The sequence below is a fragment of the Sorex araneus genome, chromosome 2, assembly GCF_027595985.1.
Source record: "Sorex araneus isolate mSorAra2 chromosome 2, mSorAra2.pri, whole genome shotgun sequence".
Taxonomy (NCBI): Eukaryota; Metazoa; Chordata; class Mammalia; order Eulipotyphla; family Soricidae; genus Sorex; species Sorex araneus.
In genome coordinates, this window is record NC_073303.1 from 164,152,992 (window position 1) to 164,170,210 (window position 17,219).

The following is a 17,219-nucleotide window of genomic DNA, read 5'->3' on the forward strand; positions in this document are numbered from 1 at the left end:
ACTCATGTGGCCAGAGAGATGGTACACTGGATAGGATGCTTGAGATGATACAGAGGGTGGAGAGAGTACAGTGGACAGATGCTGAATTTCTGGTGAATATTACAATTTAAACTATTTTGTGTTGTATGTGTTATGTTTGTAAATTCCTTAATTAAAATATCATAGGAAATCATAACAAAAGCACAAAATTAAAGTGAGAACAATTTATATGCCCACATGTGATCTTCAAATTGTCTTTTATTTTTTTAGAAATTGATTGTTCTCCAGATATGCAAAATGGTCCCATAAAAAGAAAATTGCTTTGAATGCTAAAAATCATTCACACTAAATTCATAAATAACTAGAATCATCACAGTGTTTGGCCTGACTTTCTACTTAGCTAATCACAACCAATTGCTGAAAATCAAAATAAATTTCAGAATTTGGTAACAACTTTAGTTATCTAAGTATAATATAAATATTTAATCTGTTTCAACAGGTTTTTAATAATTTCAGTACAATATTATTTTTATCATGTCATTGTTTTCTTGACTCCATTATATCATTTTGTGACAGAGAACATTAAAGCTGAAACATAATTTTACCAGATCACAATTATACGTCACTGAAAGAAAAACAATTTCCCATAAAGAACTAAATGGTTTGATCTTCATTTCTTTCTTACATGCACATTCTCTTTGAAGGCATATTTAATCCTATGATATCTTATAATTATTTCATCTTGCTTTTATTTAACAGACAGCTTAATAACTATACTTAACTAAATAACAGACTATTTTGCCATCAGATTTCAATTTCAAAATCAATTCTTCATTTGTGTAAATAACCAAAACCTCTGTTAAGCAGAATTTTGTTTCAGTGTGAGGATGACTTTAAAACATTTTGATTCATGTGTGGCAATAATCTTTAGTGAATATCAGCTTTACTTTTAAAAACTTTGTAGTAAAAGAAGTATATTTTAAGAAAATAGTTTTGAAAGTACCTTTCTGAAAAAAATCTATGAGTTATCTGAAACATTTCTTAATTGAATGATAGTCAACCCCCACATTTTCTGACAGGTCCTTTCCAAGATACCAGAACAAATTTTTCTACCCATGGAATAAGGGTCCCAGTTGTTACCTTTACTCTGTAATCTACATCAAGTAATTCTGCAGTATGTATCCTTAACATTTGCTTTTTAAAAATATATTTCTTGTGTAATTTATGCTTCTTGACTTATCTAAAAACATGGGGAAATATGAACAAGTTTTCTCTTTGCACCCACCACTTGAAGTAGTGACCTTACTGAAAGCAGCTATATTAAATTTGGTACAACACACAATTACTGAACAACTCTAAGTAAGAATCGTTTAGTTTCTGTATTTTATCATCCTACATATGACATTTTCACTATTACTATGATTTATATTAGCTATGTATTAGTATTTTTATGAGGTTCTTGTGACATTCTTTTTAACATATAAGGTTCTTGTAACATGTTCTTTTCAACATATTTGAATCATTTTACATTCATTAAAATTACTCTACTCAGTTTCCACTCCAGATTATTCAAATTGAAATATACAGCGAAATTAAACTAGATTATATTGACTGAATGACTGATTTTGAATGTCCCCTTATACTGCAAAATTATTTCCCCATAATACCATGGAAATTATCTGAGTAATATCTTATATAAAAGTTATATTGTTTCTATAAAGAACACCTTCATAATACTTCCATTTTTACTATTGTAATAAAATATTGGCATATATAAAATATTTCAATGTCAAATTAATCACTGAAATTTGAAATTTACAGATGAGTATGATAACCATATGTAGCTCTAACAACAGTGTAACTTATTTAAAAACAATCCTATAGAAGAAACTCATGAAATTATTGAAATTATTACTTAGGGCTGTTTATTTTTTAAATCTTTCTCTTGGTTTTGGATCGATAAGCAGTGGTGGTGAGGGCTTACTCTTGGAGGATCTGTGCTCAGGGATCATTACTAACAGTGTCCAAGGGACTGTATGTAATGCCACAGCTTAAACATGGCTTAGTCACATGCAAAGGAAGTGCCCCATCTCTTATACTATCTCCCTGGATCCTTTGATTGCATCTAAAACTGTTGTGGTTGTTAAAAATGCTCATAAATGAACATCTTTCATTAGCTTACAAAATACAATGTACTAATACTTTTACTATTACTTTTATAAAGTATGGTTATACTTAATACTTTATAAAATTTGCATTAAAGTGACTATTACTATTAAAATTCATACATCTTATCCTTGGTGGACTGGAGCAATGGCACAGTGGGTAGGGCATTTGCCTTGCACACAGCCGACCCGGGTTCAATTCCTTCGTCCCTCTTGGAGAGCCTGGCAAGCTACCCGTGGCATATTTGATATGCCAAAAACAGTAATAAGTCTCACAATGGAGACATTACTGGTGCCTGCTGGAGCAAATCGATGAACAACGGGATGACATCCTTGCTATTTTGGGTCCTTTAAGATTCCTTTGTCAAGTAACTTATAATTGATTTTGGAACCTGACAGATAATACATGTTTATTCTGATATTTTAAAGTAAAATAAAATCAAGTCACAAAAATTTAATTACTAGAAAAAAGAAATCTATAGAAGAATGTAATATATATATATACATATATATATAAAACCTTTATGTTAGGGAGAAAAACAATAGCATAATTTAAAAAACAAGATAATCTATGTTATTACAAGAATATCAACACCACTGCTTCATTTCTCATTTCAGTTGGGAACAGAGATCATGCTGAGTAACTCAGAGAAAAAATGCTTAAAATGTTTATTTTGGTTCTGGTTACATGATTTTCCAAATTAAGACTTTAGTTATGTGTTTCATTTTATCATCTAGCATAAGGATCAAAAAACAATCTACCTGTTAATGTAGGTATTAAACTATTGCATATCTAGCACCCTGATAAGTGTTCTACAAATATTTCTATAGTTATTATTTTTCTGTTTTCTTTTTTTCTTATTTATTTATTTACTTATTTATTTAATTTAATCACCATGTGGAAAGTTACAAAGCTTTCAGGATTAAGTTTCATTTATACAATGCTTGAACACCCACCGTTCCACCACCAAGAACCACAGTAAACCTCCCCCCTACCCCTCACCACCCAATCCCCCACCCCGCCTGTGTATCTGATAAATTTCACTTTATTTTCTCTTTGCTTCGATTGCATTCAATATTTTAACAAAATCTCACTATTATTGTTTGGAGTTCCCACCCCCCCAAAGTCGAACCTGCTGGAAAAGAGGCAGTTGATAATTTGTTTTCCATTGTTGAGAATGAAGAGATATGAGGTCATGTGGCTACAATAGCGACCGCGAGATTTTGAATTTCTGTATTTTAGTATTTTAGTAACTAAGTCCAGAGAAATTTCTGCCAGAAGTTGCATCATTGCAAGCTTGTACCTCTCTGCTACTTTATATTCCACATATGAATGCAATCTTAAATGCTATTATTGCTATAATTTCTATTGTAGCATATTTGCTAAAGTAAAAATGAATTCTAGTAATTCCACTGATGGTTTTGACTTCCAATCTTTAGGGATAAAACACTTAGAAAACACACAGACTGAACACAGGGCAGCATATAGTCATTCCATTGTTATAGAAACACAGAATGCTTCACTGAACCTCTAAATTGTATAAAATCTCTAAATTGTATTTCCAGTAGTTTGGATTTCAACAACTATAAGGTAATCCTTTAATGGAATTCAAGTTTGTCTTTTAATAATATCCAGATGTCCCATGGGATACATTTTATATCAAATTAGCTTCTTTAAAGACTAATGAAAAATATTTTTCCCATCTGTCACTGTCACTGTCATCCCGTTGCTCATCATCGATCTGCTTGAGCAGGCACCAGTAACGTCTCTCATTGTGAGACTTATTGTTACTGTTCTTGGAATATCCAATACGCCACGAGCAGCTTGCCAGGCTCTGCTGTGCAGGCGGGATACTCTCAGTAGCTTGCCGGGCTCTCCGAGAGGGGCGGAGGAATCGAACATGGGTCGGCTGCGTGAAAGGCGAATGCCCTGCTACTGTGCTATTGCTCCAGCCATGGCCTATAAAATATTAGCAATGATGGGTTAATAGAAAGTAAGACCATCCAACTCTCTGATTTCCTTTACATCAGATCTGGGTACTAATCTTGGTGGTGTAAAAGAAGGAATAGTAGTACTGAGTTTGGCCTCACAGTCTTTAGAGTCTGCCATATAACTCATGGGACAGTTTCTAACAAGGCTGAAATAAAACTGTCATTGAAATGCTTTACACTAAATCAATATATTGGAGATGTCAACACATTGTCTCTCTTCATTGTTTTAAGATAATTAGGTAATGAGACAGAATAGAGTATGAATTGTGACTTTTATTTATACATGATACACTATTAAAAACTCTGAGACTGAAAGGAAATTGCTATCAAATGAGACAGTGTGAATTAAGCATAACATGCCTGGGACAATATGTCTAAGAGCATTAAGAAATGTGACCAGGAAAAATCAAATTAATAGATGTAGAAATCTTTCAAAATAATTAGGTGAATTAATGTCAGCAAATTCCATAACTAACTATTGTGTGACTTGATTAGTATTAGCTTAAAATTTCACAATTATTGAGAGCACAACTGTCTTTTTTGTTTGTTTTTGTTAGAATTTACTATTAGTTGAGGCACTTTTGTGGGATTTGTTATTTTGTATATTAATGTAACAAGTTGTCAAATAGTTTAAAGGGCATAGAGGGAAATCACTCTAACATTTTAGGATTTTCTCAGAGAAATGTATTAAACAAATAATCATTAGGCATATTAATAGAAGAAAAGAATAAATGAATCACATGTGGGAATTCATATGGTTATAAATTCTGATGCAAATAGGAGCAGACTGAATACTTTTATTATTGAGCTAATTAATGATATAGTGACTAACAGTGGGTTTCAAACTCACTCTTACATGAAAAGATGCTATAAACCATTAGTTATCAGAGAAATACAAAACAGAACTACAGTGAGTTATTACTCACAGTAAAATAAAAAAATGGGGCCGGAGCGATAGCACAGCAGGTAGGGCATTTGCCTTGCACGCGGCCGACCCGGGTTCCAATCCCAGCATCCCATATGGTCCCCTGAGCACCACCAGGAGTGATTCCTGAGTGTATGAGCCAGGAGTAACCCCTGTGCATCGGCAGGTATGACCCCAAAATCAAAATAAATAAATAAATAAAATTAAAAAATAGCAAGTATTAGTGAATGGGTGGAGAAAAGTGAGAGAAAAACATGATAGTATTCTTCAAAATTTAAGGCTGAAGAGATAAAATATAGGACAATAAATATATGTCTACCATGTGTGAGATTCCAAATTCATTCTCAGGTACTGCAGTTCCTCACCTCCCACTATTGCTTGGGTGGCCCTGATGGCTGTGAATTGCTATTGAATGGCTGAACATTGAATCTAAATTGGGTAGAACTGAGCTTTGTATTGCAAAGACTGGAGTCTGTCTACCCCTGCTACCCCTGAAAACCTGAAAACCATTTAGGATAGTGGAGGGGGGGAGGAGGGAGGGAGAGAGAGAGAGAGAGAGAGAGAGAGAGAGAGAGAGAGAGAGAGAGAGAGAGAGAGAGAGCGAGAGAGAGCAAGAGAGACAGAGAGACAGAGAGAGACAAAGACAGAGAGAGAGAGAGAGAGAGAGAGAGAGCTGGTAGATGATAGTGCAGAGGTTAATGTGCTTGTTTTGCACACTCCAACCCTGATTCAGTTCTGAACACCATATACAGTAGCAGAAGAACTAGTGGGAATGACCGCTGAAACAGTCAAAAGTAAGTCCGAACACTGCCTCATCTCCAACCAGCCCCAAAATAGAGAAAATGAAAACTTGCATATGATCAAATCATGTACTAGGTTAGGCTTTTCATATCAATAAACTGAATGCACTAACTGAATACACTAACTCAAAAATATCTAAGAAGTTATTGCAGTGTCAAAGATTAGGATAACTAAGAGTTCTTTGATTACCAACTGGATTGAAATGTATCTATGGTCAGGCCTGCAACTTGGTGGTAGAGAATATGCCTTGCAAGTACAAGGTTCAAAACCTTTATCACCAGGACTCAGTGACTCCTCCAGCAGTAAAAGGTACTCTGGAGGCATCTCTCTAGGCTCCAGAACACCATTGTATATGGTCCCATAACAAGAGAGACATAAAAAGAAAATATTGTATTAGTAATGAAATCTTGTCCTTGCAATAGCATTGATGAAATTTCAGGATATTTTACATGTAAAATAAGTCAAGTAATTTCACAAAAATAAATATATGACTTATCTTCTCTGTGAATTCTAAAATTAAATAACAAAAAAAGAGTATGTAAAGTATCAAGGAGATCCTCAATTTTCTGGTCCCTCAATTATAGAACTGAGAATGATAAGGAAGGAAAGAGATCACGGGGAAGAGTAAGAAGTGGCAGAGGTAGTAGAGGCATGGTGCAGGGACCTCAAACAATTTGGCAGTGTAAATATAAGGTATACCTCTATGTCTGAGTGACAAAATAAACAACACAAAAGCAGGAGATTGAAACTACAGCAACAAAATTAAAATGTGGCCTGTCATGGAGGCATTCATCCAGGGAAACTTCATGGAAAGAAGTTGACACAGGTGGTAGGGTTGGTAATGTTAGATCATATACCTGAACCTCAAACTCAACAATGACTGATTTGTAAATCACATTGCTTTAATAAAACAAACAAACAACAACAATAATAGAAAACTAAATAACCAAAAGTCTTATAATAGAGGCAACTTGATGTTTATCAGATTCAAAAGGTTGGGGAGGAAGAAATGGGTGAGAACCGGTGTCTAATATTAGAAGGAAAAAAAAGCAGAACAGAACAAAACAAAAACATTGTAATACTATCACTTCATCTAATCGCTTCACATTACTATAGTAGCCAGTCATTAGAGGTGGGTAGTAAGAGGAAAGTTTAATTTGCATTGATATCTACGTATTGACATTCTCTTAGGGGCCATGAGGATACCAATCATTATAGATCTCCACTGATGATGACACTTACAGCCCCTTGAGGGCATGCCCTATATGCATCACACACACAGCATCCATCAGTTTAATTAAAAATTTAATTTGTAATGAAGTATGGTAAGTGATTAAATAGAAGTCACTTAAGAGTGTCGCAGAAGAGAAACAACATCTAGCTCAATATTGGAATGGAGTATGTCAGAGGAACTTCTGAGGCAAAAGTGCATATTTCACATAGTGAAATCAATACATCACTGAAGTATTTTAAAACTTCTAATTGAAAATTTTTATGATACAATTTAAACAGTAAAAAATACATAAAAATCATGTCACACTCATAGACTAAAGTATATATTTAACAAAGGTCAAAAGGCCTATTTTCTAGTAGCATAATTTTTTTTAATAAGCAGAAATTGAATTTTACAAACTGTGGAGCTCTTTCACAATGAGATACTGTAAATATATCAGAGGAGGCATTCCTCTACACAAGTATTTAATCTTAATTAAACATTTGGGTCTATACCTTCTTTTGTCAGACAGTCCTTAGCAATATGTAAAACAGATTTTTGAGTTGTTCATAGATTAGGGACAGGAGGAATAGAGAGATTAAGCAAATAGGAATAAATGATCTGTGAATTCTAATTTATAACAAAAATAATTTAAATTACCATTTATTCTTTAGCATTGGTAGTAGGTAATAGCTTCAGAGAATAAAATAAAACAAAATAAATGAATATTGATATTATCAACTCCAGTCCAACCCATGGGATTACTCTAGCATTTTTTTCTTAATAGGACCATTATCTTACTTTTAATAGCTTCAATATATTTACATAGTTGTTCAAAAACAATATAGCTGTGAAGTAGTTTCAGAATTTCTAAGCCTAATATTTATGAAAACAATTTTAACATAATAGACTCAGAGGTTTGTGTGTAATTATTTTTGCATTTAATCTCACTCTCATACAAATATCACTTAAAAAAACCCTTAGGCCAACATTTTTTCCTATTTCCTTAATTATTTATATGCATTTTATTTGTAATGCAACTAGATTCATTAATTAACATTTAACACCCTGCAACATACTCCTAATTGTTTACAAATATACAAACAATAATGCAGGGCTAAAACTTTTGACAAAAGCAGAGACATCAATCCAACTTCACAGTTTTATGCAGGACAATTTCTTTACCCAAGAAACACTGTTATAGACAAAATCAATTCCCTCTCTTGGGAAAGCAGTGATCTATATAGCTTTGACTTTTCCAAAGGATCAAATATAAATAATCACACAATTTGGATCCTATTTAGCAAGCATCAAAATTCATGCATGTTGTTGCATAAATCAATCAGTTACTAAACATATAGTTTTTCACCATTTTTCATTTTTCACCATTTTTCATGTTGAAAAATATCTCCATCTGCTTGTTTCTAAAACTCATTATAAATTAATAAATTTACACTCGTGTTGATATTAATGTTTTTTTTCTTGTTTTTTTTTTGGCTTTTTGGGTCACACCCGGTGATAGTCAGGGGTTACTCCTGGCTCTGCACTCAGGAATTACTCCTGGCGGTGCTCGGGGGCCAAATGGGATGCTGGGATTTGAACTCGGGTTGGCCGAGTACAAGGCAAATGCCCTACCCCCTGTGCTATCACTCCAGCCCCTGATATTAATGTTCTTATTTTATTATGCTTATTTTGCTTTCAATAACCATACAAAATCATACAAAGTTCACTAATTCATAGGTAGGTATATATCTATGTTTAAATGAAAACACCAATCACATTGAATTTCCAAAGTGTCTACAGAATTTGTCAGTGCAGATAAATCATTCTGTAATTGTTTGGATTGACCAAAAGCAGGGAAAATTATAAAGTTTGCACCAGGCAGATTGTGGGAGGAGGAATACTGGGGACATTGGTGGTAGAGAATGTGCACTGCTAGAGAGACGGGTTTTCCATCATTGTATGACTGAAACTCAAACATGAAAGTTTTGTAACTATAGCTCTTGGTGATTCAATTAAAAAATAATCAGTTATCCCATTGCTCATTGATTTACTCGAGTGGGCACCAGTAAGGTCTCCATTGTGAGACTTGTTGTTACTGTTTTTGGCATATCAAATATGCCACGGGTAGCTTGCCAGGCTTTGCCATGGGGGTGAGATACTCTCGGTAGTTTTCCAGGCTCTGAGAGGGGAAAAAAGGTAATAAAAAAGAGAAAACAAAAAAAAATTTGTTAATAACATGTGTACCTTCCATATACATATATACATGGAAGAGTCACAGAAAAGTCAATTAACTTGCCATACTAGACACCAAATTTTAATACATTAACTAGCAAGAAAACTTTGTGAAGAAGATAACGATGGTCAATTAGGATGGTCATCACAAAGGCACAGTATACAAATGCATGAAAATTTAAGTTTTGCCTGAGTTATCATCTGAAGCTTCCCTAAGATACTCTTAACAGAGATGCTTATCTAAGGTGGAGCAACTGACAGTAAAGTCAATAACAACATGAAGAAACAGCGAAAATCCCCACCACCAGGAGAGATGGAAGACAGGATCTCAGAAACCCCAACAGGGACTTCCCAGAAATAAAATCTCCTCTCAGATAAAGAATTCAGAGAGGAAATCATGAAGATGGCTCACAAACTCAAAGCAACTATGGAACGAACATCCAATAAATTAAGGGAGGATATGGATGCAGTGTTGGAACGGTCCACCAAGATAATCCAGGAAGAAATGAGAGCAGAAATTTCAAAGCTACGAACAGAAGTCACACAATTAAAAGAATCAGTATATGAAATAAAAAACTCAGTAAGAGCCCTCAATTATAGAATGGCTACAGCCAAAGACAGAATCAGTGAGCTTAAAGATGAGTTGCAGAAAGCAGATAAGCAACAACAAATAATGGCAAAAAATCTCAAAAAGGCTCTAGAGCAAATTAGAATCCTAGGGGATGACCACAAGTGAAGCAACATAAGAATCACTGGAGTACCAGAACCACAGGGAACCAATCCCAATGAAATAAACACAATTAAAGACATCATTGCTAAGAAATTTCCAGAGCTAGAGAATGTGGGCACCCAGATCCAAGTAGTCCGAAGGGTGCCAGCTAAAAGGGACCCAAATAGAAAAATCCCCAAGGCATATCATAGTCAGAATGATGGATGCCATGGATAGAGACACAATACTGCAAGCAGCAAGATCAAAGACAGAAATCGTATACAAAGGAGCACCCCTTAGATTCACAGCAGACCTATCAGAAGAAACCTTCCAAGCTCGAAGATAATGGTGGGATATAGTGAAAAAACTTAATTAAATGAACACCTCACCAAGAATAATTTACCCGGCTAAACTCTCAGTTAAACTTGAAGGAACCATACACTATTTCACTGAGAAACAACAGCTCAGGAACTTCATAGACTCAAGACCAAATTTAAAAGAAGGACTAAAAGGGCTACTATAAGACAAGGAAAAACCCTAGAAGAACAATAAACCCTACAGAAAGATGGCAAAAAACCCCATGACAATAATTTCTCTCAATGTTAATGGTCTAAATGCACCAATCAAGAGGCAAAGAGTGGCAAAATGGACTCAGAAACTAAACCCAACTTTCTGCTGCCTACAAGAAACACATCTGAACAGTCAGAGCAAACACAGACTCGAAGTCAAAGGATGGAAAACAATCCTACAAGCAAACAACTCCCTAAAAAAAGCTGGGGTGGCCATACTAGTATCCGACAACATAGATTTCAGGTTGAAAAAGATCAGAAGGGACAGCAAAGGTCATTTTATACTCATCAAGGGATATGTACAACAGGAAGAAATCACACTCTTAAATGTATATGCACCTAATGAGAGACCAGCTAAATATTCAAAACAACTCCTAACAAACTTTAAGGAGGACATCACTAGCACCACTATAGTAGCCAGAGACTTCAACACTGCCCTATCACCTCTGGATAGATTGACAAGAACAACACTCAGCAAGGAATCAATGGCTCTGAAGGAAGAAATGGAGAAGACAGGGTTAATAGACCTATACAGGGCTATACACCCCCAAAAGAAAGAATACACATTCTTTTCCAGTGCACATGGAACATTTTCCAAAATAGACCACGTTCTGGGTCACAAACTATATCTTAATAGAATTGGGAAGATAGAAATTGTATCAACTATCTTCTCAGACCATGATGCGCTGAAGATGGAAGGTAATCACTCACAGACACAGAGAACCAAATCAAACACTTGGAAATTAAACAACTCGCTGTTGAACAATGAGTGGGTCACGAAGGAAATTAAGAAAGAAATAAAAAAATACATTGAAACAAATGAGAATGAAGACACAAGCTACCAGAACCTATGGGATGCAGCTAAAGCTGTGTTAAGGGGAATATTTATAGCTCTGCAAGCTTTCCTCAGGAAGGAAGAAAGGGCCTATATAGATAGCTTGACTTCATAGCACAAGATCTTAGAAGAGGACCAGCAAAAGGAACCTAAACCAGATCGAAGGAAAGAAAGAATAAAACTTAGAGCAGAAATTAATGATATGGAAACCCGAAAAACAATCCGAAAGATCAATGAAACAAAGAGCTGGTACTTTGAGAAAATAAATAAGATAGATAAACCACTAGCAAGACTCACAAAGAAAGAGAGAGAGAACCCTAATAAACCGAATCAGAAATGAAAAGGGGGACATCACAACAGAAACCAAGGAGATTCAAAATATCATCAGAGACTACTTTGAAAAGCCGTATGCCACAAAACAAGAGAACCTAAAAGAAATGGACAAATTCCTTGATTCCTATAACCTCCCAAGACTGAACCAAGAAGACTTGGAATACCTGAAAAGGCCCATAAATATCAAGATAATCGAAACTGTAATCAAAAGTCTCCCCAACAACAAAAGCCCAGGTCCAGATGGATTCACTGGCGAATTCTTCCAAACATTTAAAGAAGACTTGTTCCCGATTACCTTAAGCTTTTCCAGGAAATTGAAAAGACAGGAACCCTCCTGAACAGTTTCTATGAGGCACATATCTCCCTAATAACAAAAGCAAACAAAGACACCGTAACAAAGAAAACTATAGACCAATATCTCTGATGAACACTGATGCGAAGATCCTCAACAAAATACTAACAAATAGGATCCAACAACTCATCAAAAAGATCATACACCATGACCAAGTGGGATTCATCCCGGGGATGCAAGGATGGTTTAACATTTGGAAATCATTCAACATAATCCATCATATCAGCAAAAGTAAAGATAAAAACCATATGATCATATCAATAAATGTAGAGAAAGCATTTGACAAGATCCAGCACCCATTTATGATGTAAACTCTTGCCAAAATGGGTATATAAGGGACTTTCCTAAAGATAGTCAAAGCCATCTACCACGAACTTATGGCAAGCATTATCAGCAATGGAGAAAAACTAAAGGTCTTTCCTCTAAGATAAGAGACAAGACAAGGACGCCCACTCTCACCACTTCTCTTCAATATAGTACTGGAATTACTACCAATAGCCATTAGGCAAGAAAAAGATATTAAGGGCATTCAGACAGGAAGGGAAGAAATCAAACTCTCACTATTCGCAGACGATATGATACTATATCTAGAGAAGCCTAAACTCTCTACTAAGAAACTCTTAGAAACAATTGACCTGTATAGTAAGGTCTCAGGCTACAAAATCATACCCAAAAAACCATGGCCTCCCTATATGCAAACAATGAAACAGAGGAAAGGGACATGAAAAAAGCAATCCCGTTCACAATCGTGCCCCGGAATCAAATACCCTGGAATCAGCTTAACTAAAGAAGTAAAGGACCTCTACAAAGAAAACTATAAAACACTACTCCATGAGATAAAAGAGGACATGAGGAAATGGAAACATATCCCCTACTCATGGATAGGGAGAATCAACATTGTCAAAATGGCAATACTCCACAAAACATTATACAGAGCCAACGCGATCCCTTTAAGGATACCCATGACATACTTCAAAGAAATGGATCAAGCAATCTTTAAATTCATATGGAACAATAAACACCCACAGATAGCTAAAACAACTCTGGGGAAAAATATGATGGGAGGTATCACCCTCCCCAACCTTAAACTTTAATACAAAGCGGTAACAATTAAAACAGCATGGCACTGGAACAAAGGCAGAGCTGCAGACCAATGGAACAGAGTGGAGTATCCCAACACAGAACCCCAAATGTATGATCATCTAATATTTGATAAGGGGGCAAGAAAAATGAAGTAGAGCAAGGAAATCCTCTTCAACAAATGGTGTTGGCATAACTGGAAAACCACATGCAAAAGAATGGGCTTAGACCTCGACTTGACACCATGAATTTATCAGATCAAAATGGATTAAAGACCTCAACATCAGACCACAATCCATAAGGTACATTGAAGACAAAGTCATCAAAATCCTTCACAATATTGAAGCTAAAGTTATCTTCAAAGATGACACGGAACTAAGCAATCAAGTAAAAACAGAGATAAATGGGACCACATTAAACTAAGAAGTTTCTGCACCGCAAAAGACACAAGGACCAGAATACAAAGGCAATCTACAGAGGTGGAAAGGATATTCACCCAATACCCATCCGATAAAGGATTTATATCAAGGGTATACAAAGCAGTAGTTGAACTCTACAAGAAGAAAACATCCAACCCCATTAGAAAATGGGCCGAAGAAATAAACAGAAAATTTTCCAAAAAAGAAATATGAATGGCTAAAAGGTACATGAAAAAATGCTCTACATCACTAATCATCAGGGAGATGCAGATCAAAACTACCATGAGATACCACCTCACACCACAGAGAATGGAACACATCCAAAAGAACAAAAGCAACCACTGTTGGAGAGGATGTGGGGAGAAAGGGACCCTTCTATACTGCTGGTGGGAATGTGAACTGGTCCAGCCCCTTTGGAAAGCAATATGGACACCTCAAAAAATTAGAAATTGAGCTTCCATTTGATCCAGCAATATAACTTCTGGGAATATATCCTGGAGAGGCAAAAAAGTACAGTCGAAATGACATCTGCACTTATGTTCATCGTGGCACTGTTTACAATAGCCTGAATCTGGAAAAAACCCGAGTGCCCGAGAACAGATGACTGGTTAAAGAAACTTTGGTACATCTATACAATGGAATACTATGCAGCTGTTAGAAAAAATGAAGTCATGAACTTTGCATATAAGTGGATCAACATGGAAAGTATCATGCTAAATGAAATGTGCCAGAAAGAGAGGGACAGACATAGAAAGATTGCACTCATCTGTGGAATATAAAATGGCAGGGTAGGAAACTAATACCCAAAAATGGTAGTATATAATACCAGGAAGTTGTCTCCATGGCTTGGAAGCTAGCTTCACATGCTGGGAGAAAGCCATCTCAGATAGAGAAGGGAACACCAAGTAAAATGTGATTGGAAATCCCGAGCGGGGAGGGAGATGCACGCTGAAAGTAGACTAGAGACTAAACATGATGGCCACTCAATACCCCTATTGCAAACCACAACATCCAAAAGGAGAGAGAGAGAACAAATTGGAATGCTTTGCCACAGAGGTGGAGTGGGGTGGGGGGGATGGGATAGGGGTTGGGAGGGATCCTAAGTTCATAAGTGGTGGAGAATGGACACTGGTGGAGGGATGGGCTCTTGAACATTGCATGAAGGAAAAACAAGCACGAAAATGTGTGAATCTCTAACTGTACCCTCACTGTGACTCACTAATTAAAAATTAAATGAATTATTAAAAATATTTAAAGCACAATATCTTTCAGGACGGAGGTAGATTTAACTTCGTGGGTGAAAAAATCATAGTTTTGGTCTTTCTTTTCTTTGAACAATCTTCACTTCCTCTGGAAATCTGGAACAGGGATACTTCCATACTGCTCTGTTAAAATGATCTGTTCAAAGAACTGAGAAACAAATAAAATTATTCCCTTGAAAAAAAAGAGAGATGCTTATATGGAACTATATTTCAAAGTAAATATCCTTCAAAGTAAATACCTTTCAAAGAAGAATATACATTCTGCTTTCAGAATGCTACCCTTAAAATAGAAATTCTTTCCAAAGACTTATTGTGATATTCTATGCTTTTGTAACCCTTCACACATTGCATCTTTAGCACTAATATATAAATGTATTATTTGCTTTGAATCCTTTTCTGAACTTGATGTCAATAACTTTGTCTCATTTTATATATAGTCTAACTGATATATAGTAGTATTTCTCTATGGCCTAAAGTTACATTTTTATAACTATATTAAATATACCTTTATAAATGTGTTTGCTATTTTTAAATATTTTCCATGAAGTATGTTAGCCTTCTGAAAAAAAGTATGTTAGCCTTCTGAAAACTATTTAGTGCCTTTATATGTTTCTAAGTTTTGGAAATTTATTTTCTGACTATAAGCTTTTGCCACAAAAATAATAGGAAAATAATGTCTCCTATCTATGACTATCTTTTCATTTATCTATCTTTTTCTTTTACACAAAAGTCACTTAAATTATTTTCATAAAGTTCATTATAAATGTTTTATAAGGCATCCATGCATTTGGTTAAAAATCTCCAAATATTCTGTCAGAATTGTGTGTGCGTTTATGTGCACGTGTGTGTACATATAGATAGCAATGTCATACACAAGTCTAGTTTTGTATTTATTTCCTAATTCATAAGTATCTTTTAGTTGCTTTTGCATAAAAGTGGCAATACTCTTATTTGTAAGTTGGAAGTCAGCTATCGTGAATAGTACTATAACACAGAGGTCAGTACTTTATTTGTGTTAATCTCCATTGAAGTTGTGGTGTTTTTTTTTTTTATTTTTGTTTATTTGATAAATCATATTGTAACTCAGGCTTTGAAGCCTTGTTGCAATAACTTATATGTAGGCCAGGACTTGATTTAGAAGGCCAATATCTGTTCCTCTGACTTTCAGGATTTTTCTTTGTTCCATAGTTCAGAGAACTATCCTCTGTTCTTTGTTGTTCTTCTGATCTCTTCCCCAAATATATTCAATTGCCACTTGTCGTTCAAAATTTAGAAACCTGATATGGAAATGGTGTTTTGGAGAATCTTAGTGCTATTTATTGGACCTCAGTTCTAGTCATGTACCGGGCCCTTTGAATACACACATGCATGCGTGTGGACACACATACACACACACACACACACATACACACACATACACACACAATTTATCTTCTTGCACCGGTTAAGGAATTTAGTAGGTAATTTTGACCCTCAATGATCTCATGTTATAGCATCTTCCCAACTCTGGGGCATTTTTATCAATATCCTAAAGGCAGGAATGCTTATAGCCTCAAATGCAACCTAAGCACAGAAGAGATAAAATAAATATATCTGGGTTAATTCTTTACTTCCTCCCATATGCACAATAGTACTTCTCTGACTTAGGCTGACATCATAGACATTTCTTAGGGATTTTGAATTTTTTTTAAATGTGAGTACCAAGTGAGATTGAAAGAGAAACCACCTCTGTTCTGCAATCCACAAGCTTTCTCCCTTCCCCTGTGGTTACAGTTTCTTTGGCCTTGCTCCATTTGGTAGTTCTATACAAGGTCTCTAATGGATTTAAAGAAAAACATGAATTTAAAGAAGTTCTACACCTCTAAGGAAAGAAAGATTCCATCAGAGATCAGATTCCTTTGTTTAGTTCAAGTGCAATTTCAAAGCCCATTAGGCATCTCTCAGTCTGTATTTCAGACACCGTGAAGTGAAAGACCTGAGGTGTCAGGGACCTTTCAGTGCAGCAGAAGTGACATGCTGATTGAAGAAGGAATCCACTGGATGAACTTGAATTAGTCACAAGGAGCTGAACCTTGTGAACAACTCTTACTTGAAAGAATGCTGGACAACATGAAATGGTGTATGTTTGTGTGTGTGTGTGTGTGTGTGTTGTCTCTTTCCAGGACTTCAATGTCAGTACATTCATTCCTGGTTGGCATTTAGCTGCCCTTAATGCAGGGCATCACTTTTTACATTCTATCCTGTAACAAAGTCTGACTACTCACTGAATAGTCAGTGAAAAATGGCTTCTTTTGTTTTATCATTGCAATCTGATTATAACATTACTCCTAGCCTACTATATCCTACATTT

General features: G+C 35.5%; 1 non-coding gene across 1 annotated transcript; it reads left to right on the forward strand.

Annotated features, from left to right (window-relative positions):
- The first annotated feature begins 4,151 nt into the window (after positions 1 to 4,151).
- Positions 4,152 to 4,282, forward strand: LOC129403045 (small nucleolar RNA SNORA61). Its single transcript, XR_008629035.1, has one exon. It is a non-coding gene; the product is annotated as a small nucleolar RNA SNORA61 (small nucleolar RNA).
- Positions 4,283 to 17,219: the final 12,937 nt, after the last annotated feature.